At 42.4% G+C, this 18,323-nt stretch overlaps 1 protein-coding gene and 1 pseudogene across 1 annotated transcript in view; one reads left to right on the top strand and one right to left on the bottom strand.

Moving 5' to 3' along the window:
- The window catches only part of LOC137335978 (doublecortin domain-containing protein 2-like), a 195,018-nt gene that overhangs the window by 24,163 nt on the left and 152,532 nt on the right, over positions 1 to 18,323 (bottom strand). The gene's annotated exons all lie outside the window — the stretch shown is intronic.
- On the top strand, positions 17,810 to 17,981 carry LOC137300411 (U2 spliceosomal RNA; annotated as a pseudogene).

The raw sequence follows: 18,323 nt of genomic DNA, 5'->3' as shown, positions 1-18,323 counted from the left end.
GTTTATGGAGGGAATTCCAGAAGTTGGGGCCTAGGCAGCTGAAGGCACGGCCGCCAATGGTGAGGCGATGGAAATCGGGGATGCGCCAGAAAGCAGAGAAAGGATGTGAGCTGAGCTCCCGGAACCTCGGGGCAATGCCAACCTTTTCTGGTTATTCTCCCTTTCATTCACTCACATGCATACATTGTAGCAAAGGGCCATAACACACCGTCAGCTGTGTTAATTCCGTTTAAGGGTTTTTTTTTCCAGACACCCTTCTAACATGTGTCCCATTCATTGCTACAGGTGTTCCCAAACAAGACAGTGGTGCCCAGGATACTAGCACCTCACAGCCACGCTGTATCACTTCCTCCATCTGTTGCAAGCATCGGCACCAGTCAGTCTGAGGCGGAAGCACTGGGTGATATATACAGCACACGCGAGAAGTGGTGGTGGAGATGGCAGAAGCCAGCTCACATCCTTTCTCAGCTGCTAACCCCTTGGATTGCAACCGTACAAGACCTGCTTATCAGGCAGCTTGCCAATAGTGATATTTGGCAGGGGGGGGGCGGGACAGCATGCAGCTGCCATCTAAAGAGGCAGCTTTAATGCTTTTGGGCCAAGAGGAAAACATGGAGATCCTCTATTTTCAGACAGAGCTTTGGAGGTACCAACGAAGGAGGTGCAGCAAAGGAAGGCTTATCCTCTTTGGGATCCCAGGGCAGCTCCCCCATCAAAGAAATAATACAATTTGCTTAGCAGCAGATGGCTGCCAAGATATGTGCAGGTTCAGCGGACGTGGAGGCAGATGAATAAAATGCTTGAGAGCCTCAGGAAGTCTGCCAAGATACGGCTGGTCAGTATTTCATTATGCCAAGTAAATTATACATGTTCCCTCTCACTCCGGCTAAGGCTACATGATAAACTCTCACAAAAGATCCCCCCACCCCCCACAAGCTTCATGCCCATACTGCAGCAGAACATACTTTAATTAACGCCAATTTGAAGTGTCGCGTGACCACCATGGAATTACAGAGACCCTGGATCTGTGGGCAGTCGGGGGGGGAGGTTTGGGGGAACCAGAACTGCAGAGCACTGTGGGCTGGGAGCAAGGGAGGGGTCTGGGATGAGTGTAGAAATACTGGCGTAGGTGCACTGGAGGGGTTATATGAGCAAAGAAGGAAAGATGGGACTGGAAGCACTGAGTGGGGGGGGGGGGGGGGTCTGTAAACACCATTAAAGTATGGACATTTGTGTCTCTTGGGAGGGGCCAGGAATGGGCAGAGTTTTATTTGGTGTGGGATTTAACTTTTCTATACTGTTTACTATCTTACAAAAATCTATAAAATCGCTTCTCTGAAAATCACATGTTTTTCACTCCTCTCCCTGTCCTCTGAAGATCAGTCTCATGACTCTTCTTTCTTAAACACTTGCTTCCTGGCTCAAATTCCATTTTCATTACACGTATATGAAAGACCTTGGGATTTTTTAAATGTTAAAAGCACTATCTAAACTTCCTCGGAACTGCCTCCAAGGCCTTGAACGTCTCCCTTGTGTCTCAGTAACCTGGACATGGGGCTTGTGGTGCAGTCTGACCAGAGCACTATACGGTTTAAGCATTACTTCCTCAGATTTGTACTCCATTGCTTTAGCTACATAGTTTAACATTTGCTGTTCTGCAGTGGTTGGATGTATTAAGCCTACTAATTCCCTTGGATCTCTTTCGACTTCCCCTTTGCTATTCAGATACCATTCATGAAGTAGAGAAGTTTGTAAATCTTGGTGATGCAATTCCTTCTTCATGAATTAGCAGCCTATTTTCTGCTGTGACAACAGACTGGTTTTGCATCTACAAGGCACAAGTCAGGAGTGTGATGGAATACTCTCCACTTGCCTGGATGAGTACAGCTCCAACAACACTCAAGAAGCTCAACACCATCCAGGACAAAGCAGCCCGCTTGATTGGCACCCCATCCACCACCTTAAACATTCACTCCCTTCACCACCGGCTGCAGTGTGTACCATCCACAGGATGCACTGCAGCAACTCGCCAAGGTTTCTTCTACAGCTCCTCCCAAACCCGCGACCTCTACCACCTAAAAGGACAAGGGCAGCAGGCACATGGGAACAACACCACCTGCACGTTCCCCTCCAAGTCACACACCATCCCGACTTGGAAATATATTGCCGTTCCTTCATCGTCGCTGGGTCAAAATCCTGGAACTCCCTTCCTAACAGCACTGTGGGAGAACCTTCACCACACGGACTGCAGCGGTTCAAGAAGACGGCTCACCACCACCTTCTCAAGGGCAACTAGGGATGGGCAATAAATGCCGGCCTCGCCAGCGATGCCCACATCCCATGAACGAATAAAAAAAATGGGATGCTGGGATCACCCCCACCTCCCAGTTCCAGTACTTTTGCTGCAAGTGTGGGATGAAGGGAGTAATATTAATGTGAAGTGTCAGAATAGCTGGGATGGGGACTTGAGCGTATATCAGATAGGATGAGGGGGTCAGCATTGGAGGTCCTTCTAGCAAACCAGAAAGAGACTCAAATGCATATAGGTGAGTGAGATAGCACAACAAGTAATCATGCAGTAAGTGAAGATCATAAGGCTTCTTTTGACTCTCCAACATGCCGACCTTCCCTTACTTGTGGCATATGATTTAACCAACTGAAGATTGGTTACCCATGTTAAAGGCAGCATTGGCATTTAATCAGCGTTGAGTTTTGCATTCACTGCATGAAGCACTGCCAGTTGAATTCCATCATTAATTTCATCCCTTGGGTTCTGGTTTGACTGGGCAAATGGTGGTGAAAAGCAAGCACCACTACAGGAGGCATCTATAGGAAAAAGATCTACAATGATAGAATTCCTGACCCCAACGGGAAAGGAGTCCAGAGGAGCTTCTGAATGCCAATACTGACACTGGCAGCAAATACTGGATCTATCCAGGGCATTTCTAAAGAGATATAGCTTCGATTTTATCATTTTTTTGAATACTATAGCTGTAGACAAAGGATAACTTAGATTATCACACCAGCGATGGTGCTCTCCTTCATGAACATTGCACCATTAGTGCTGCGATTTTCTACTTGTTACGCAGCGTCCTTTCAAATCTGATATGGAAGGCAGAGTGATAGACAATATCTAAATTTACACAATGCTTCCATTTCTGTGTATTATTGGAAACAGCATTATACTGATTGCTGAAATTACTCAACTATTTTTCCTTTGAAAATTTCATCAAGAGACCGTTTGAAAGTATAAACCTCCCCTCATCGCACAACAGTAAATTGATTAGCATTAGTGGTGCCTTCACAGCTGCACTGAAATAAATCATGATGTGGAGATGCCGGTGATGGACTGGGGTTGACAATTGTAAACAATTTTACAACACCAAGTTATAGTCCAGCAATTTTATTTTAAATTCACAAGCTTTCGGAGGCTACCTCCTTCCTCAGGTGAACGATGTGGAAATCGTTCACCTGAGGAAGGAGGTAGCCTCCGAAAGCTTGTGAATTTAAAATAAAATTGCTGGACTATAACTTGGTGTTGTAAAATTGTTTACAACTGAAATAAATCCACAAAGGAACAGAACGCAATGTTAAATCCATCTATTTTACCTCTTTACCAAGTTAAGATTGCCCAGTTGCACAGCAGGTTAATTTTTAAAAGCCTGGTATGAATGAAGTACATTGTGAAGACCTACAAGATACAATTTATATTCTACTGGCCATAACTCACAAGAAACAGTGCTGTGGATGAGTTATTGGATCAATCCACTTGGATTATAAGTCGTATCTCACAGGTCTTTACAATGTATCATTTATGCACATCTTAATTTCACTGTGGGTCTAAAACGGCTAGAAAATTAGATTCAGTCCTTCTTCACTTTATTTAAACTGGACTTTTACTAATATGCAAAAATCCCTCTAATGAGCTACATTGTGTATGAAAAAAAACACAAGCACACTTTCTACATTTGCCACCTATTAGACAACAGATGATAAAGTATTTATGATCTGAGCACTGGGTTTGGAGGCGATAGGGAAATATATTTGGAAACAACTTGGGTTGAAGGGTCCATGATATTTAGGTGGAATATACAATGCTGACTGTGCAGAAATTATAAGATGACATTGCCATCATTTGACTTTAATTCCAATTTCAAGCAAAGCGAGGCCAGTTCTGCATCACTCTATTAATTAGACTTTGATTCATATTTCTGAATCTTTACTTATTAACAGACATGTGTGGAATGAAAACTAATATAAATGACGCCCAAAAATAAGGAAATGTGATTCAGTTCATCCGCAATATCGTCTGCAGCAAATTACCAGTCTAATGTTTGAAGTTTATGAGAAAGAAGTGTGGGATATTATGTGTTATGTTATCAGACTAGAGAAGATGGAGCTAAAAAGGGTCATTATTGAACATGAGAGATTAGGCTTTGAAAATTGAGTTATCAAATCGGTTTAAGTTCCGCTTCCTACACGCACATCAATCGGAAAAAGAATGCTGATGGGACCGTTGTTTAGAGGAGGCCATCAAAAAATATCACCAGAAAATTTAAGCCACAGTTGTGCATCCAAATAATTTATGTGGAACGTACTTTCTAATTTTGCTACCTCGGTCCATTTCAGGTTTGTATTTAATTCCAGTGGGACAAACTGCAACTGACTTCACACAGCTGAAGGCAGGTACGAAGCGAGGCAGGTTAGTAATCGAAATTATACACAATTCCATTTTATTTAATTGGAAATTGTTTGACGTTCTCGGGTCTAAAGCAATACTCTAACCTTTTAGGTACTGTTCTGCATAGTAAAAAATACCTCGAAATGCAACCATAGCTTTTTGGAGGAATATGCAGCTGAATCCTACCCATGTTAAATTATTCTCTTTGCAGATTTGTATTTGGAACCATTCCAATTTGCTGAGTTCTGTTTGGAACCCAGCCTGGCCTGTCGTTTTAATGTCCCAGCATGGGATGTTGGAACCCTGTGTGAAGCTAACGTCCATCTGCTGACACTCCTGCTGGTAGTTTGCAGATTGTGCCCACCACGGAGCCAAAACCAGCAGAAGTGGAGCAGTCAGAGTGCAGCACGATATGGTGTGCAGCACAGCAATGAGCACATTTATAGACATCTTTGGTCTTGGCTGCTTCTACGAAATTGGCTTTCACAAAGTTAAGTACAGATGAGTAAGTTCACTCAGTTCCATCTAACTTACCCTTCCACAGGAACCTACTAACTGCTGTCCCAGCATCCAAATGCCTCCAGAGCTTTTCCTCCGCTATCCTAACTGGAAGACCATTCCAGACATTCATCACTATCTGTATGAAGAAGTGCTTCTTGACATCAGACCTTCTACCAACTTTCCCTTGTCCTGCAGTCATATAGTTTCACTCGATCAGGATTAATCCTTTCCGTTCCATTTAATATCTTACGCACCTTTCTAAGATCCCCCCTCATTCGCCTGAAGATTCAAGTATTTCTACCTTTTCCTCATATCTCTGCACAAAATCTAGGCTGACACTTCAGTGCAGTATTGGAGGAATGCTGCAGTCGGAGGTGCCGTCTTTCGGATGAGACTTTAAACCGTGGACCTGTCTGCCCACTCAAGTGGACGTCAAAGATCTGAAGAAGAGCAGGGGAGTTTTCCCCGGTGTCCTGGCCAATATTTATCCCTCAACCAACGTCACTAAAAAGAGATTATCTGGTCATTACCTCACTGCTGTTTGTGGGACCTTGCTGTGCACAATTTGGCTGCTGCGTTTGCTACATTACAACAGTGACTACACTTCGAAAAGACTTCATTGGCTGTAAAATGCTTTGGGATGTCATGAGGTGATGAAAGGCACCATATCAATGTAAGTCGTTCTCTCTTTTTGACACTAGGGATGAGCCTCATCGCCCTTCTCTGCATCACTTCAAGGACCTGGTGTTTTTATTGTGCCTTGGTGACCAGAACTGAATGTTGTATTCAAGGTGCAGTCTGATTGGAGCTCTTTAAAGCTACAGCAGAATGGCCTCAGACTTAGTTCACTGATTTGGCAATAATACTCAGCATCCTTTTTGCTTTATTAATTCCTGCTTTACAAATGACTGGACATGGTCATGTTGACCCTCCATTAATTCCCAGATTTCTTTCAGCTTTTTCCCTTGCTAGATCATCACCATTCATTAATAAATAGGTCTTCATTATTTTTTTTTCAATGTGCTTAACTTTGCACTCAGTATTAAATTTCATCTGTCACAGTTTTTCTCACTTGCAAATATTGTATAAGTCTTTCTAAAATTCCTTAGCTGTTTCCTCATACTCTATTGCTCCTCATGCTAGTTTAGTATTTATTATCTGCAAAATTGACCAACTTTCTTTGCACTTCTGAAACTGAATCATTAATGCAGATCAAAAACAGTAGGGGCCTCAGCACCCATCCCTTCACACTCTACTCAATATCCATCATTTCAGGCTATCACTCCCCCTAACAAGTACCTACTGCTTCCCCTCTTTCAGCCAATTCCCAAGTTTTAACTAGGATACTCACTACCATTATTTTGGCAGTTACTAATGTAAGGCCAAAGGGTCTGTAGTTACCTGGGTTGATTTGATAGTCTTTCTTGAAAACAGGTACCACGTTGGCTTGTTTCCAATCCAATGTGACTACCTCTGTATTCATTGACTTACACATGATGGCTGTCAGGACTCTAGATTTTGACCCTAGTCTCACCAGCATCCTTAGGTTTAAAGCATCTGTCCCTCGGGATTTATTGGTTTTAAGCCCTTTTAGACCATCTAGGTCACCCATGCAAGTGATACCAAAGTAATTGGGGTAGAAATTAGTCTGGGCCCCATGTGACCGAACAGAGAGGCACGAGGTGGTCCCGAAATTGGGCCTTGGGCCTCATCTACATCTTTAAGGCGAGCTGCCGGCATCAGTCGCGCCTCCACAGGCAGCTTGCCCCAAGAGAGAAATTAATTTTGGGCCCCCGGCAGCACCCCTCAAATAAGTTCTGGATGAGGGTGTGGATTGGGTAACAGGGGGAGAGGCGATAGTCAGGATTGTGGAGTAGAGGGGAACAAAAAAATTGGGTGGGACTGCCTCCATCACTGAGTGCACAAGGCTGGCAGCATTCAGCAATATATTCTGAAGCAGCAAAGTCATTATTTTAAATTAAAAATACCAAAAATAAAGCCCTTTCTTGGCACTGTCACTTTAAGCCCAAAAGCACCTAAATGACAGCTCAGGAAGCAGTCACAGAATTTTACATAGTACTTACAGCACAGAAACAGGCCATTCCGCCCAACTGGTCCATGCCAGTGTTTATGCTCCAAACTTATGCCTCCTCCTGCCTACTTCATCTCACCCTTTCAGTATATCCTTCTATTCCTTTCTCCCTCATGTGTTTATCTAGCTTCCCCTTAAATGCATCTATGCTCGTCACCTCAACTATTCCTTGTGGTAGCGAGTTCCACATTCTCACCACTCTCTGGGTAAACAAGTTTCTCCCGAATTCCTTATTGAATTTATTAGTGACTATCTTATATTTATGACCCCAAGTGGAAACATCTTCTCTCCTTCTACCCTATCTAATCTCTTCATAATTTTAAAGACCTCTATTAGGTCGTCCCTCAGCCTTCACTTTTCTGGAGAAAAGAGTCCCAGCCTGTTTAATCATACCAGGTTTTTAATGGGGCAGTCTATCGCTGATCTGCACACGACACTTCTAGAGCAAATCTGTGTGCAGAGCCATCTGACACCTATTTGCATGTAATTTACATTGCTGCAGCCTCTGAAGGTGTAGACATCAGAAAAGCTATAGTGGAAGTCCAAGTGCAAAGTTATTCAGGTGTAGAAAGTTGGGGGGGGGGGGATGCCAGGGGAGAGAATTAGCACCCATTTTTCCTCTGCATTGCACCTGTTTCTCAGGTACTATTTGAAAGTAAGGAAGAGGGACATCTACTTCCAACTCTATTTCTTACCTTCATTCATCATCTTCCTCTTGGCCCCATTTTGAAGGTCCGAGCAAGCTTTTTTCTAAAAATTGATTTTTTTTTTCATTGGGTGAAAACCAGTTTAGAAAGTTTATTTTTTTCAGCCACTTGATGGCTCAGACACAGAGGACTGAATGACTGCCTCATAAGCACAACAAGATCAACACAACAATGCGTTTTTTTACATGTCAAAACAAGTATAGGCTGCCAAACAACCATGGTCCTCAGTGGCTGCAGAGCCCAGCAGCCCCAGACTGCAATGAAAGGGTTTTAAAATGCTCCAGCTTGTGTATCAGCACGGTGTTAATATTTTTCTGGCAACCTTAATAGCTCAAGCAGCTGAGGGTCGACTCCCCTCCAAAATGTTTTGCATTTGAACCCCAGGACTGCATTTTGCTTCAGTTAACTTGCTTTCACTTGATAAGTGTAATCACTGCAGCCGAGGTGGTACATTCAAGTGCTTGTTCTGGCTGATGGATAATATGGAGCGGTAAGGAGTCCATTTAGAAAAAAAGAGACAAATATACAACAGATCCTTTGAATGATGTGCTGCTTGAAAGTCGGCCAAACTACATTGTGTGCGCAGCAAATTGGGTCTGAACATAATGTAATAAAAAAAAAGCGAAATCTCTTGACCTACTAAGAGTCCCAACAAACTTGTGCATCAACAATTATTCTATACAATCAATTCCCGTTAAAAAGATAACCAATTTGCCACATTCCCTTATAAGAATTATTGGGCCATAATTTACTGGAGCAGGGCATCTAATGGCATATGCTGTTAGTTAGATTCACCCTTGGACGTTTGGGTTTTTTAATTTTTTGCGTGGCAAGTTGCTGAAAGTGCGAGCTGATAATGTCACAGCGCGGGAAACAGGGCATCAGAGCCCTGAGTGAACAGGGCAAGGGACTGTGTATCTCCTTAACCCATCAGATTGAAGGATTGAGAAATAAGCAGTGCAAGGACTGAGAAGGAGTGGGTGAATTCAATGTCAAATCAGGTACAGAAGAGAAATAGAGAGGGAAAGAAAGATTGGATTGAGAGAGAGGAAAGAGACAGAAGGGAAAAGTAAAAAAAAATTACATTTTAAATTTTACATTTTTGAAATCTCCAACAATTAATACCTGAAGGAATGAGACTCCACACTTAAAATAGTTAATTTTCAGTGCCAGAGAGGTTGATTGGAAGTAATTAACAATTACCACATCGTTAAAAGGGTACTTAGGTTTTAAATGACAAGACTTAACTTTCTGTGGTGAGTTTAGTTCATATCTACAGTGCAAATACAGAACTTCACACCATTCAATGCATTTCAATGGTGAGGCAGACAGTGAGATGCCGTGTTCGCAAAGCTAACAGTGAAGTGGCGCAAGTCAGACAGCAACTTTTGGATATTTGAGTTTAACCGCGCATCTGCTCCTCGCCTGAAGTTACTGTACAATTTACGCATAAATAATGGAGAGCGCCATGAGCCTCACCGTTATTTTAGATAAGTTTAGATAAGTCACCTGGTCCAGATGGGATGCATCCTAGGTTGCTGAGGGAAGTAAGGGTGGAAATTGCGGTGGTACTGGCCATAATCTTCCAAACATCCTTAGATACGGGGGTTAATGCCAGAGGACTGGAGAATTGCAAATGTTACACCCTTGTTCAAAAAAGGGGGTAAGGATAAACCCAGCAACTACTGACCAGTCAGCTTAACCTCGGTGGTGGGGAAACTTTTAGAAACAATAATCCGGGACAGATTTAGCAGTCACTTGGACAAGTGTGGACTGATTAGGGAAAGCTAGCACGGATTTGTAAATGCAAATCATGTTTAACTAACTGAATAGAGTTTTTTGATGAGGTAACAGAGACAGTCGATAAGGGCAATGCAGTTGATGTGGTGTACATGAACTTTCAAAAGGCGTTTGATAAAGTGCCACATAATAGGCTTGTCATCAAGATTGAAGCCCATGGAATAAAGGGGGCAGTAGCAGCATGGATACAAAATTGGCTAAGTAACAGGAAGCAGAGAGTAGTGGTGAACGGTTGTTTTTCAGACTGGAGGGAGGTATACAGTGGTGTTCCCCAGGGATCGGTACTACGACCACTGCTTTTCTTGATATATATTAACGACTTGGACTTGGGTGTACAGGGCACAATTTCAAAATTTGCAGATGACACAAAACTTGGAAGTGTAGTGAACAGTGAGGAGGATATAGACAGGCTGGTGGAATGGGCGGAAATGTGGCAGATGAAATTTAACGCAGAAAAATGCAAAGCGATACATTTCGGTAGGAAGAATGAGGAGAGGCAATATAAACTAGAGGGCATAATTCTAAAAGGGGTACAGGAACAGAGAGATCTGCGGGTACATGTGCACAAATCATTTAAAGTGGCAGGGCAGGTTGAGAAAGCGGTTAAAAAAGCATATGGGATCCTGTGCTTTATAAACAGAGGCATAGAGTACAAAAGCAAGGAAGTCATGATGAACCTTTACAAAACATTGGTTCGACCACAACTGGAGTATTGTTTCCAGTTCTGGGCACCACACTTTAGGGAAGATGTGAAGGCCTTAGAGGGTGCAGAAAAGATGTACAAGAATGATTCCAGGGATGAGGGACTTTAGTTACGTGGATAGACTGGAGAAGCTGGTGTTGTTCTCCTTGCAACAGAGAAAGTTGAGAGGAGATTTGATTGAGGTATTTAAAATCATGAAGGGCCTAGACAGAATAGAGAGATACTGTTCCCATTGGCGGAAGAGTCAAGAACCAGAGGATGTAGATTTAAGGTGATTGGCAAAAGAACCAAAGGTGACATGAGGAAAAACTTTTTTATGCAGCAAGTGATTATGATCTGGAATGCACTGCCAGGGGTGGTGGTGGAGGCAGATTCAATCAAGGCTTTCAAAAGGGAACTAGATAAGTACTTGAAAGGAAAAAACTTGCAGGACTTAGGGGATAGGGCGGGGGAGTGGGACTAGCTGAATTGCTCTTGCATAGAGCTGGCACGGACTCAATGGGCTGTATTCTTTCTATGATTCTATGATTCTATTTTGACAGCAAAATTTGGTGCATTATAATTACCCTGCCCCCTAATCCTCCTATTTCGGCCACGACAACCCATCTCTCCATAGTTCTCTCCCTCCCCCTGCCCCCCTACCCCATCCCGATATCTCCAAGGTCATTCTGTTTGTGGAACCTACCTCTTGCGCCAATGACCACCTACCCCCCCCCCCCATCACTAAACTAAACTTCTGATCACCCAACTTCCTTTTCTGGCCCATTGCTAACTAATATTGTAAATAGTTCCCTCTTATTTAACACACTCCCGCTTCCATTTCAAAATTATCTTCATCACACCCCACCTCAAAAAACTCACCCTCCACCCGTCCTCGCTAACTACGGCCCATCTCCAACCTCCCTTTCCTCTCCTAAGTCCCTAAATGTGTTGTCTTCCAGCTCCATGCCCATCTCTCCCACAATGTAAGTTTTAATCCCACCAATTGAATGTCCACCCTTGCCACTGTCCATAGTCACAAATGACATCTCTTTATCCATTGAAATAGATGACCATATAATTTGGCTCCAATTCTGCCACTTTTCCTCCATTGTCTGACTCTGTGGAACTAACTTCACTTGGGTATCAGCAGTGGCTCAGTGGTAGCACTCTCACCTGAGTTAGAAGGTTGTGGGTTCAAGTCCCACTCCAGAGACTTGAGCATAAAATTAAGGCTGATGCTCAGTACTGAGGGAGTACTGACCGCATTGTTGGAGGTGCCGTCTTTCGGATGAGACATTGAACCGAGGATCTGTATGCCTTCTTAGATGGACATAAAAGATCCCATGGCACTATTCAAAGAAGAGCAGGGGATTTCATCCCAGTGTCCTGACCAATATTTATTCCTTAAACAAGATCAGAGAAACAGATTATCTCATTGCTGATTGTGGGACCTTGCTGCGAGCAAATTGGCTGTTGCGTTTCCTACATTACAGCAGTGACGACATTTCAGAAGTACTTCATTGGCTGTAAAGCCCTTTGGGCCGTCCTGAGGTAGAGAAAGGTGCAATATAAATGCAAGTCTTTCTTTCTTTCATTGATTGCATGGTTTAGAAAGAATAAGGCATTAGGTTTGGATGTTATGTATGCTGTATAATAATGAAAGTTTAGTTGCACATACAGGTCCTAAACTAATTAGGGACCCTCTGTACTTCCGGAATTCATCCGTGCCAATCTTTGGCGTTGTAAGATTCAAGGTTCTTCAAGTGTTTCAGTAATGGGGCATTCTAATGATACAAACTTATTCTGTTTATGGCACACACCAGCTCACTAATTCATCCAAACAACTTTCTTCAGTGATCTCATCAGCTTTCATGTAATTAATTAATTCATTCACTCACTCACATAAATAGACATAAGGATCTCATGGTCCAAGGCACTGTAACTTTGACACGTCATGCAAATACAAAGGCAGCTTATAGTTGGTCATGCTACATCAAATCTGTCCTTCATTGACTGCATGATTTAGAAAGAATAAGGCAGCAGGTTTGGATGTCATGTATGCTGTATAAAAATGAAAGTTTTGTTGCACATACAGGTCCTAAGTTAATTAGGGACCCTCTATACATCCAGAATCATCTGTGCCCATTGATGTACAAGTGCTTTAAAGTTTTGTTAATTCGCAAAACTTATTTTAGAAAAACTATGAGTGATCATTAGTAATGCAGAATTACAGGGAAATCATGCAAATATTCTTACACAAGAATATGTAGGACAGATTATAATGGTCAAGAACACAAGTTGATCAACCATGAAGTTGCACACAGAGAGTCAAGACCAAGTGTAGAATCATACTGCACAGGAGGCCGCCATTGGGCCCAAATGTGCCTGCTCTTTGAAAGAGCTCTCCAATTAGTTCCTCGCCCCCTGCTTGCAGGTGAAACGGGGGTAAAGGACTAGGGATAATTGGACCAATGCATAAGATGCAAAGTTTTTAATTATATATATATATATATAAAGTTCTTCCTTCAGGGAGGTGTGTTGTAATCCCATGACTGTCAGCTGGAGAGGTTGATTTGTCTTTGCCCTCGGGTGTATGATTCATCTTCATGGCCTTGATTATATTAGTTTTTACTGTCAGTTTTTCTTTGTAGTTGGTTCCTTTGTGGTTGAATCCTTTGATCACCTTGTAGGTGTTCCTTCAGAATGGTGCATTCACTGTGCTTCTCCGTTCTCCTCATTGTTTGTATTTGGCAGTTGCTTGTGTCTTTGTTGGGATTGCAATGGTGTTTCTTCTGGATGTTTCAGTGTTGATTAATTTACATAACTCCTGCCTGTGGTCATGTCTGTGTCCGTCACTCTTTTAAGAAGTGCAAAAAAATTAAATAGCAAGTGATTTAAGGGAGCGAAACTCGGATGCATCAAGTCTTTGAATGGACACTTGTTTCTCTAAAGGAGAACCTTCCAAATAGTGCGTAGCATTCCCCACTCCTTCAAACAAGAACAGAAAATGCTGGAAATACTCTTTCAAGTCAGGTCTTTCACAAATAATCACCCAAAGCAGTGCTACTTAGCAAGAGACTTGTGATGAATACAAAAACACAGGGTTTCAAATGTTTCCCCTGCCCCCCCACCCCCCACTTTACTCAATTCAATAAAGAGGGCAACTGTGTCATGTATCAAAGTATGTTGTAGAAAATGTCTATTTACAGGAAGCTATATCAGTGGCAGAAAATGATCAAATACCCTATGGGCCAAAATGGCTTCTGTGCTGCTGGACCATGAAAGTGTGATGTGTAGAGAGTAGCTACCCAGATTTGACCAACGAAACTGCAAGTTCAGATACAGTATTGTGATACGTTGCCCAAGTATCTTTTGAGGACAGCAAGAAATTGTGTAGAACTTTCCTCAAGTGATAAAATAAGTGGTGTAGAGTATATGACGGAGCAGGAAAATATATGGGCTGTGGAAGGAGCAAGCTAGATGGGCTCAAGGGTCGTTCTATGCTTTGTTATATTTTAATACATGGCCTGACAACCAAAGTTAAGATTACACTCTTTTGCAATACTGAAGAAACCAGAACTAAATCTGAGAGATTAAACTCATAGGGCCAAAGCCCTATATTTTTAGCAGAAAAGGGTGGAGAAAGAAGGGGGAAAAAAGGAAGGACATGATTCAAGTTTTTAAATAATGAAGGAAATTGATGAGGTGGATGTTGAGTGGAATTTCTTTTGCAGATCAAGCGAACATAAGTATGAGCTAAAGAAGCCACAAGTATAGAAGCAACGTATGTAAACTCCAGCTAGGTACAAGATCTTGATTCTCCTGCCTTTGTCCTGTTTTATGAATATCATTGCAGAAATCCTGGATCTTGTGGCTGTTAAAGAATTGGGACCTCCATGGATTTAGCAGTCCAAACGGAGACTAATTGACCTTGGAGCATGGGCAGGAAGGAACACACTGCCTGCTAGAGTGCTCATAATTAGCCTGTTTATTTGCCAGGCAGTTGTTTGACAGAGCGGCCAGATACCCTGGGCTCATCTGTTTTCAGGTAAGCAACCCCTTCCCGAGAGATCAAGAAGGAGAGTGAAGGTCAGAGATCTGGAAAGAGGTCACATCCATCATGTTCCATCAAGTCTTGCTACAGGGAAATTTCTTCTGAGGCTGAATCCATCCATTCTGACTCCAGCAGAAATGAATACCTGTGGTGAAGCATGGTCTCATGTACATCTAGAATATAAATGATTAAAGAAAGAAAACACATCTTATCATGCACATGTTCCACCAGGGGCTGTGTTATGGGGCACACAATTAGAACTTCGTCCATTAGTAGATTGTGGCAGACCAATATCTTCCTCAGGTTTTTTAAATCTTTCTCCAATTTCTTCGTAACCTAAAAGTGCTGATATCTTATCGAGTTATGATTCCTCTAGTACCTCTCCCAAGTGCCCATTCCTCATGATTGCACCTAGACAGTGAATTGGAAGCAAGCTATTCAATTGTGGATGCCATCGCATTGATCACAAAGTCCAGCACAAAGCACTTTCTAGTAGCAATCACTGGATAGCAATCAGGAGCCAGAGCTCTGGCTGATTATTCCCCTCGCTAGCACAGGGGCACTAAAATTAACAGTAGCACTCCTACTGTTGAGATGGCAGAGATGAGCTAACTTAGCACTGACTAGGGATTGACTGTGGGAGCTTCCTTATTAGTACCACACTGGGCAGTGCACCTAGTCACTAAACCAAAAGGTGAACATCTCTGCAGGTTTTAAATCTCATTTGATTTATAATAAATCTCTTTTCCCATCTCCTCCCCTCCTCATGACAGTTTACTGTAAAAAGTTGAAAAATCTGTGAAGATCCTTAGATATGTCATCACCTCCCAGATCCCTACCCATCTCTCCTGAAACATTCTGTTTGAATCCCTTCAATCACGTTTCTATCTTTTCCACGGCTCCAAAAGAGCCCTAACCAAAGTCACAAACATCCTATGTGACTGTGACCATGCTGCAGTATCCCACCTCGCCCTTCTCAGCCCCTCACAGCTTTCAATATGGTCAATTACACCATCTTCCTCCAATGCCTCTCCTCAACTGTCCAGTTCGATGGAATGGATCTCACTTGGATCCACTCTTAGCTTTCCAAACGTTACCAGAGCATCTGTATCAAAAGCTTATCTTCCCACTCCCACACCGTCATCTCAAGTCCCCCAACGATCCATCCTTGGCCCTCTCCTCTTATTCATCTACATGCTAGCTCTCGACGACATCATCCGCAGATGTGGGGTCTGCTTCTGCTTGTAGGCGGATGATACCCATCTCTAGCATCCCACCACCTCTTTCAAAACCTCATTACCTCTGTGCTGTTAAGACTGCTGGTAGCATCCAGTTTTGGATCAGCTGTAAATTCCTCCAGCTAAAAACTGGAAAGACCAAAGCCATTGTCTTCAGCCCCTGCCACAAACTTCATACGCTCGCAATTGACTCCACCCCCTCACTGGCCACTGTCTCAAGCTGAACCAGACTGTTCGCAACCCCAGAATCCAATTTCACCCCGAGATGTTTCTAACCCCATATTCTCTCAGTCGCAAAGACCGCCTACTTCCACTGCAGGGACATCGCCCGCCTCTGCCCCACTTCAGCCCATCTGCTGCTGAAACTCTCATTCATGCCTTTGTCATCTCCAGACTCAACTACTCCAAGACTCTCCTGGTTGGCTCTTATTCTCCACCCTCCATAAACTGCAGCTCATCTAAAACTCAGCTACCCATATCCTATTCCAGTCGCCAGCAACCCTATTCTCACCCTACCCTACATTGGCTCCAATTCCCCCAAAGCCTTAAATTTAAAACTTTTCAGTGTGTGTAAATCCCTACCTCTAACATCCTCTAACCCTACAAACCTCCCCATCCCTCTGATTCCGGTCGTGTGTATTCCCTCCACCTTTGTCCCCCCATTGGCAGCCATGCTTTCAACTGCAAAGGCCCCATGCTCTAGAATTCCTTCCCTAAACCCCTCTGCCTCTCCACAGCCCTCTCCTTTAAGACCCTCCTTAAAACCCATCTCTTTGGCCAAGCTTTTGATCACTCCTTCTAATTGTTCCTTTGGCTCAGGGTCCATTTTTTCCTTATGCCTTGGTATAGTGCTTGAGATATTTGTCTTCATGAAAAGTTGCTATATAACTGCAAGTTATTGTTATTGTAACAGTATTTTTCTAGATTGAGATACTTGTCAAGCAAAATGGTGGCTGATGGCAATTTTCCTGTTGCTAAATTCGTGAAACACAAAATACCATGAAAGGCAGAAAACTAGTTAATCTCATTATACCTTTAATAATGCTGGTTGCCCGTTAATCAAGATACATGCCAAAACGTTCAACCAACCAGCTGTGGACTGTGCAAGAGAGAACAAAAATTTGTCTTTATGACTGGCTACCAAATTTGAAAAGTCCAATTTACAGAACAGAACATAGAGGCAGTGGTAATTGGTGTCGGCGAGATGCTAGCAATTTTAAATTATACATTTTCAGGACTAACAAATGATCCTGCTGTCTTTATATAGAAATGAAGAGCATGTATGGAAATGAAATTAAAAGCCTCTTGTTAGATGGTTTTAATAAATAAATGAGGTTTATTCAGTGCCTTTATTTGTCCTTAAATTCCCAGTATCACTTTAACGTTTGCATAATTAAAGAATGTTAAAATATCACTTTCATTTCTGATACACATTATGAATAATTTCCTCTGACAATCTATAACATTGCTGTTTGTTCATTTTTGTTTACTGACTTAACTAGAAAGTAATAAATGTAACGGTAAGAGTCAGGGTCCCTTAGGATTTCAGGTAGAGCTACAATTGTAAAATTGATGCTTTAATAAAATGTTTGTTATATCTTAATTATAAAGTGTCTGGCATGATAATAAAAAAGATAAAAGTGAAATAGTCTTATCTATTTATAAATTGCCTCCTACCCTCTCCCAAAGGTGAGATGGGTACAGCCATCCTCCCATGTTCGAAGGTTCCATTAAAACTGGCACCGTTGCCTTCTGACGGCACATCAGTACCGGGGGGCTACAATCAGGGAAAACCCTCCTCGGGCAGAATATAAAATACAAATGTAATGTACCTGTAATGAATCTATAATCAACAAGCTGTATTGATTGTATTGCAATGAGGCACCCTAAAGTGTCATGAACTGTAATTATGTACAATGTGTAACTGTACTGTTGGAATTTTATTTGAACTGTACTTTATGTATCTTGCAAATTGTATAATCTGTATTGTGTATGTTTGAAATGTGATATGACAACTGTATTGTATGCATTGTTGCAAATTTTAATAAAGTATAATTTTTGAAAAAAAAATCTGTTCTTGCCAGTTTAATATCTGGTACGTCCTCGATCTGGGGACCATATATTAAATTGATTTTTGGAACAGGGAGATGGAATAGGGGCTTGCTCCGTCCATTCCACGCATCGACCCAGTATTGCAGTGTCTCTGGGAACTGGGATCTCCCTGTGGGGGGATATTCAAAATGAAAAACAGGTCTTTCCCAGCGTCTCTGTACGTGTGTATGTGTTATTACTGAGAATAAAGCTGATATATTGCACTTTAAAAAAAAATCAGTGCAAAAATGGCTGCATAACTCAGAAGAGCACTAAAGCTGTGAGATGTAAGACTCCCCCAAGGTGGTGCAACGTGTGCAGTATAGGTCCAGCGTCGGATGGATGACCAGGATAGGGGGAAACCATGAGGAATTAATCTGGGGTTCTGAAAGTGCAAAAGAAGGTGGGACCAATAGGAATAATGTCAGGGATTCTCAAAGAACAAGAGAGGGAAAATCAGAGCAGATTCTGAAG

The sequence above is a fragment of the Heptranchias perlo genome, chromosome 2, assembly GCF_035084215.1.
Source record: "Heptranchias perlo isolate sHepPer1 chromosome 2, sHepPer1.hap1, whole genome shotgun sequence".
In the NCBI taxonomy this organism is placed as follows: Eukaryota; Metazoa; Chordata; class Chondrichthyes; order Hexanchiformes; family Hexanchidae; genus Heptranchias; species Heptranchias perlo.
This window is presented reverse-complemented; position numbering and strand designations above follow the sequence as displayed.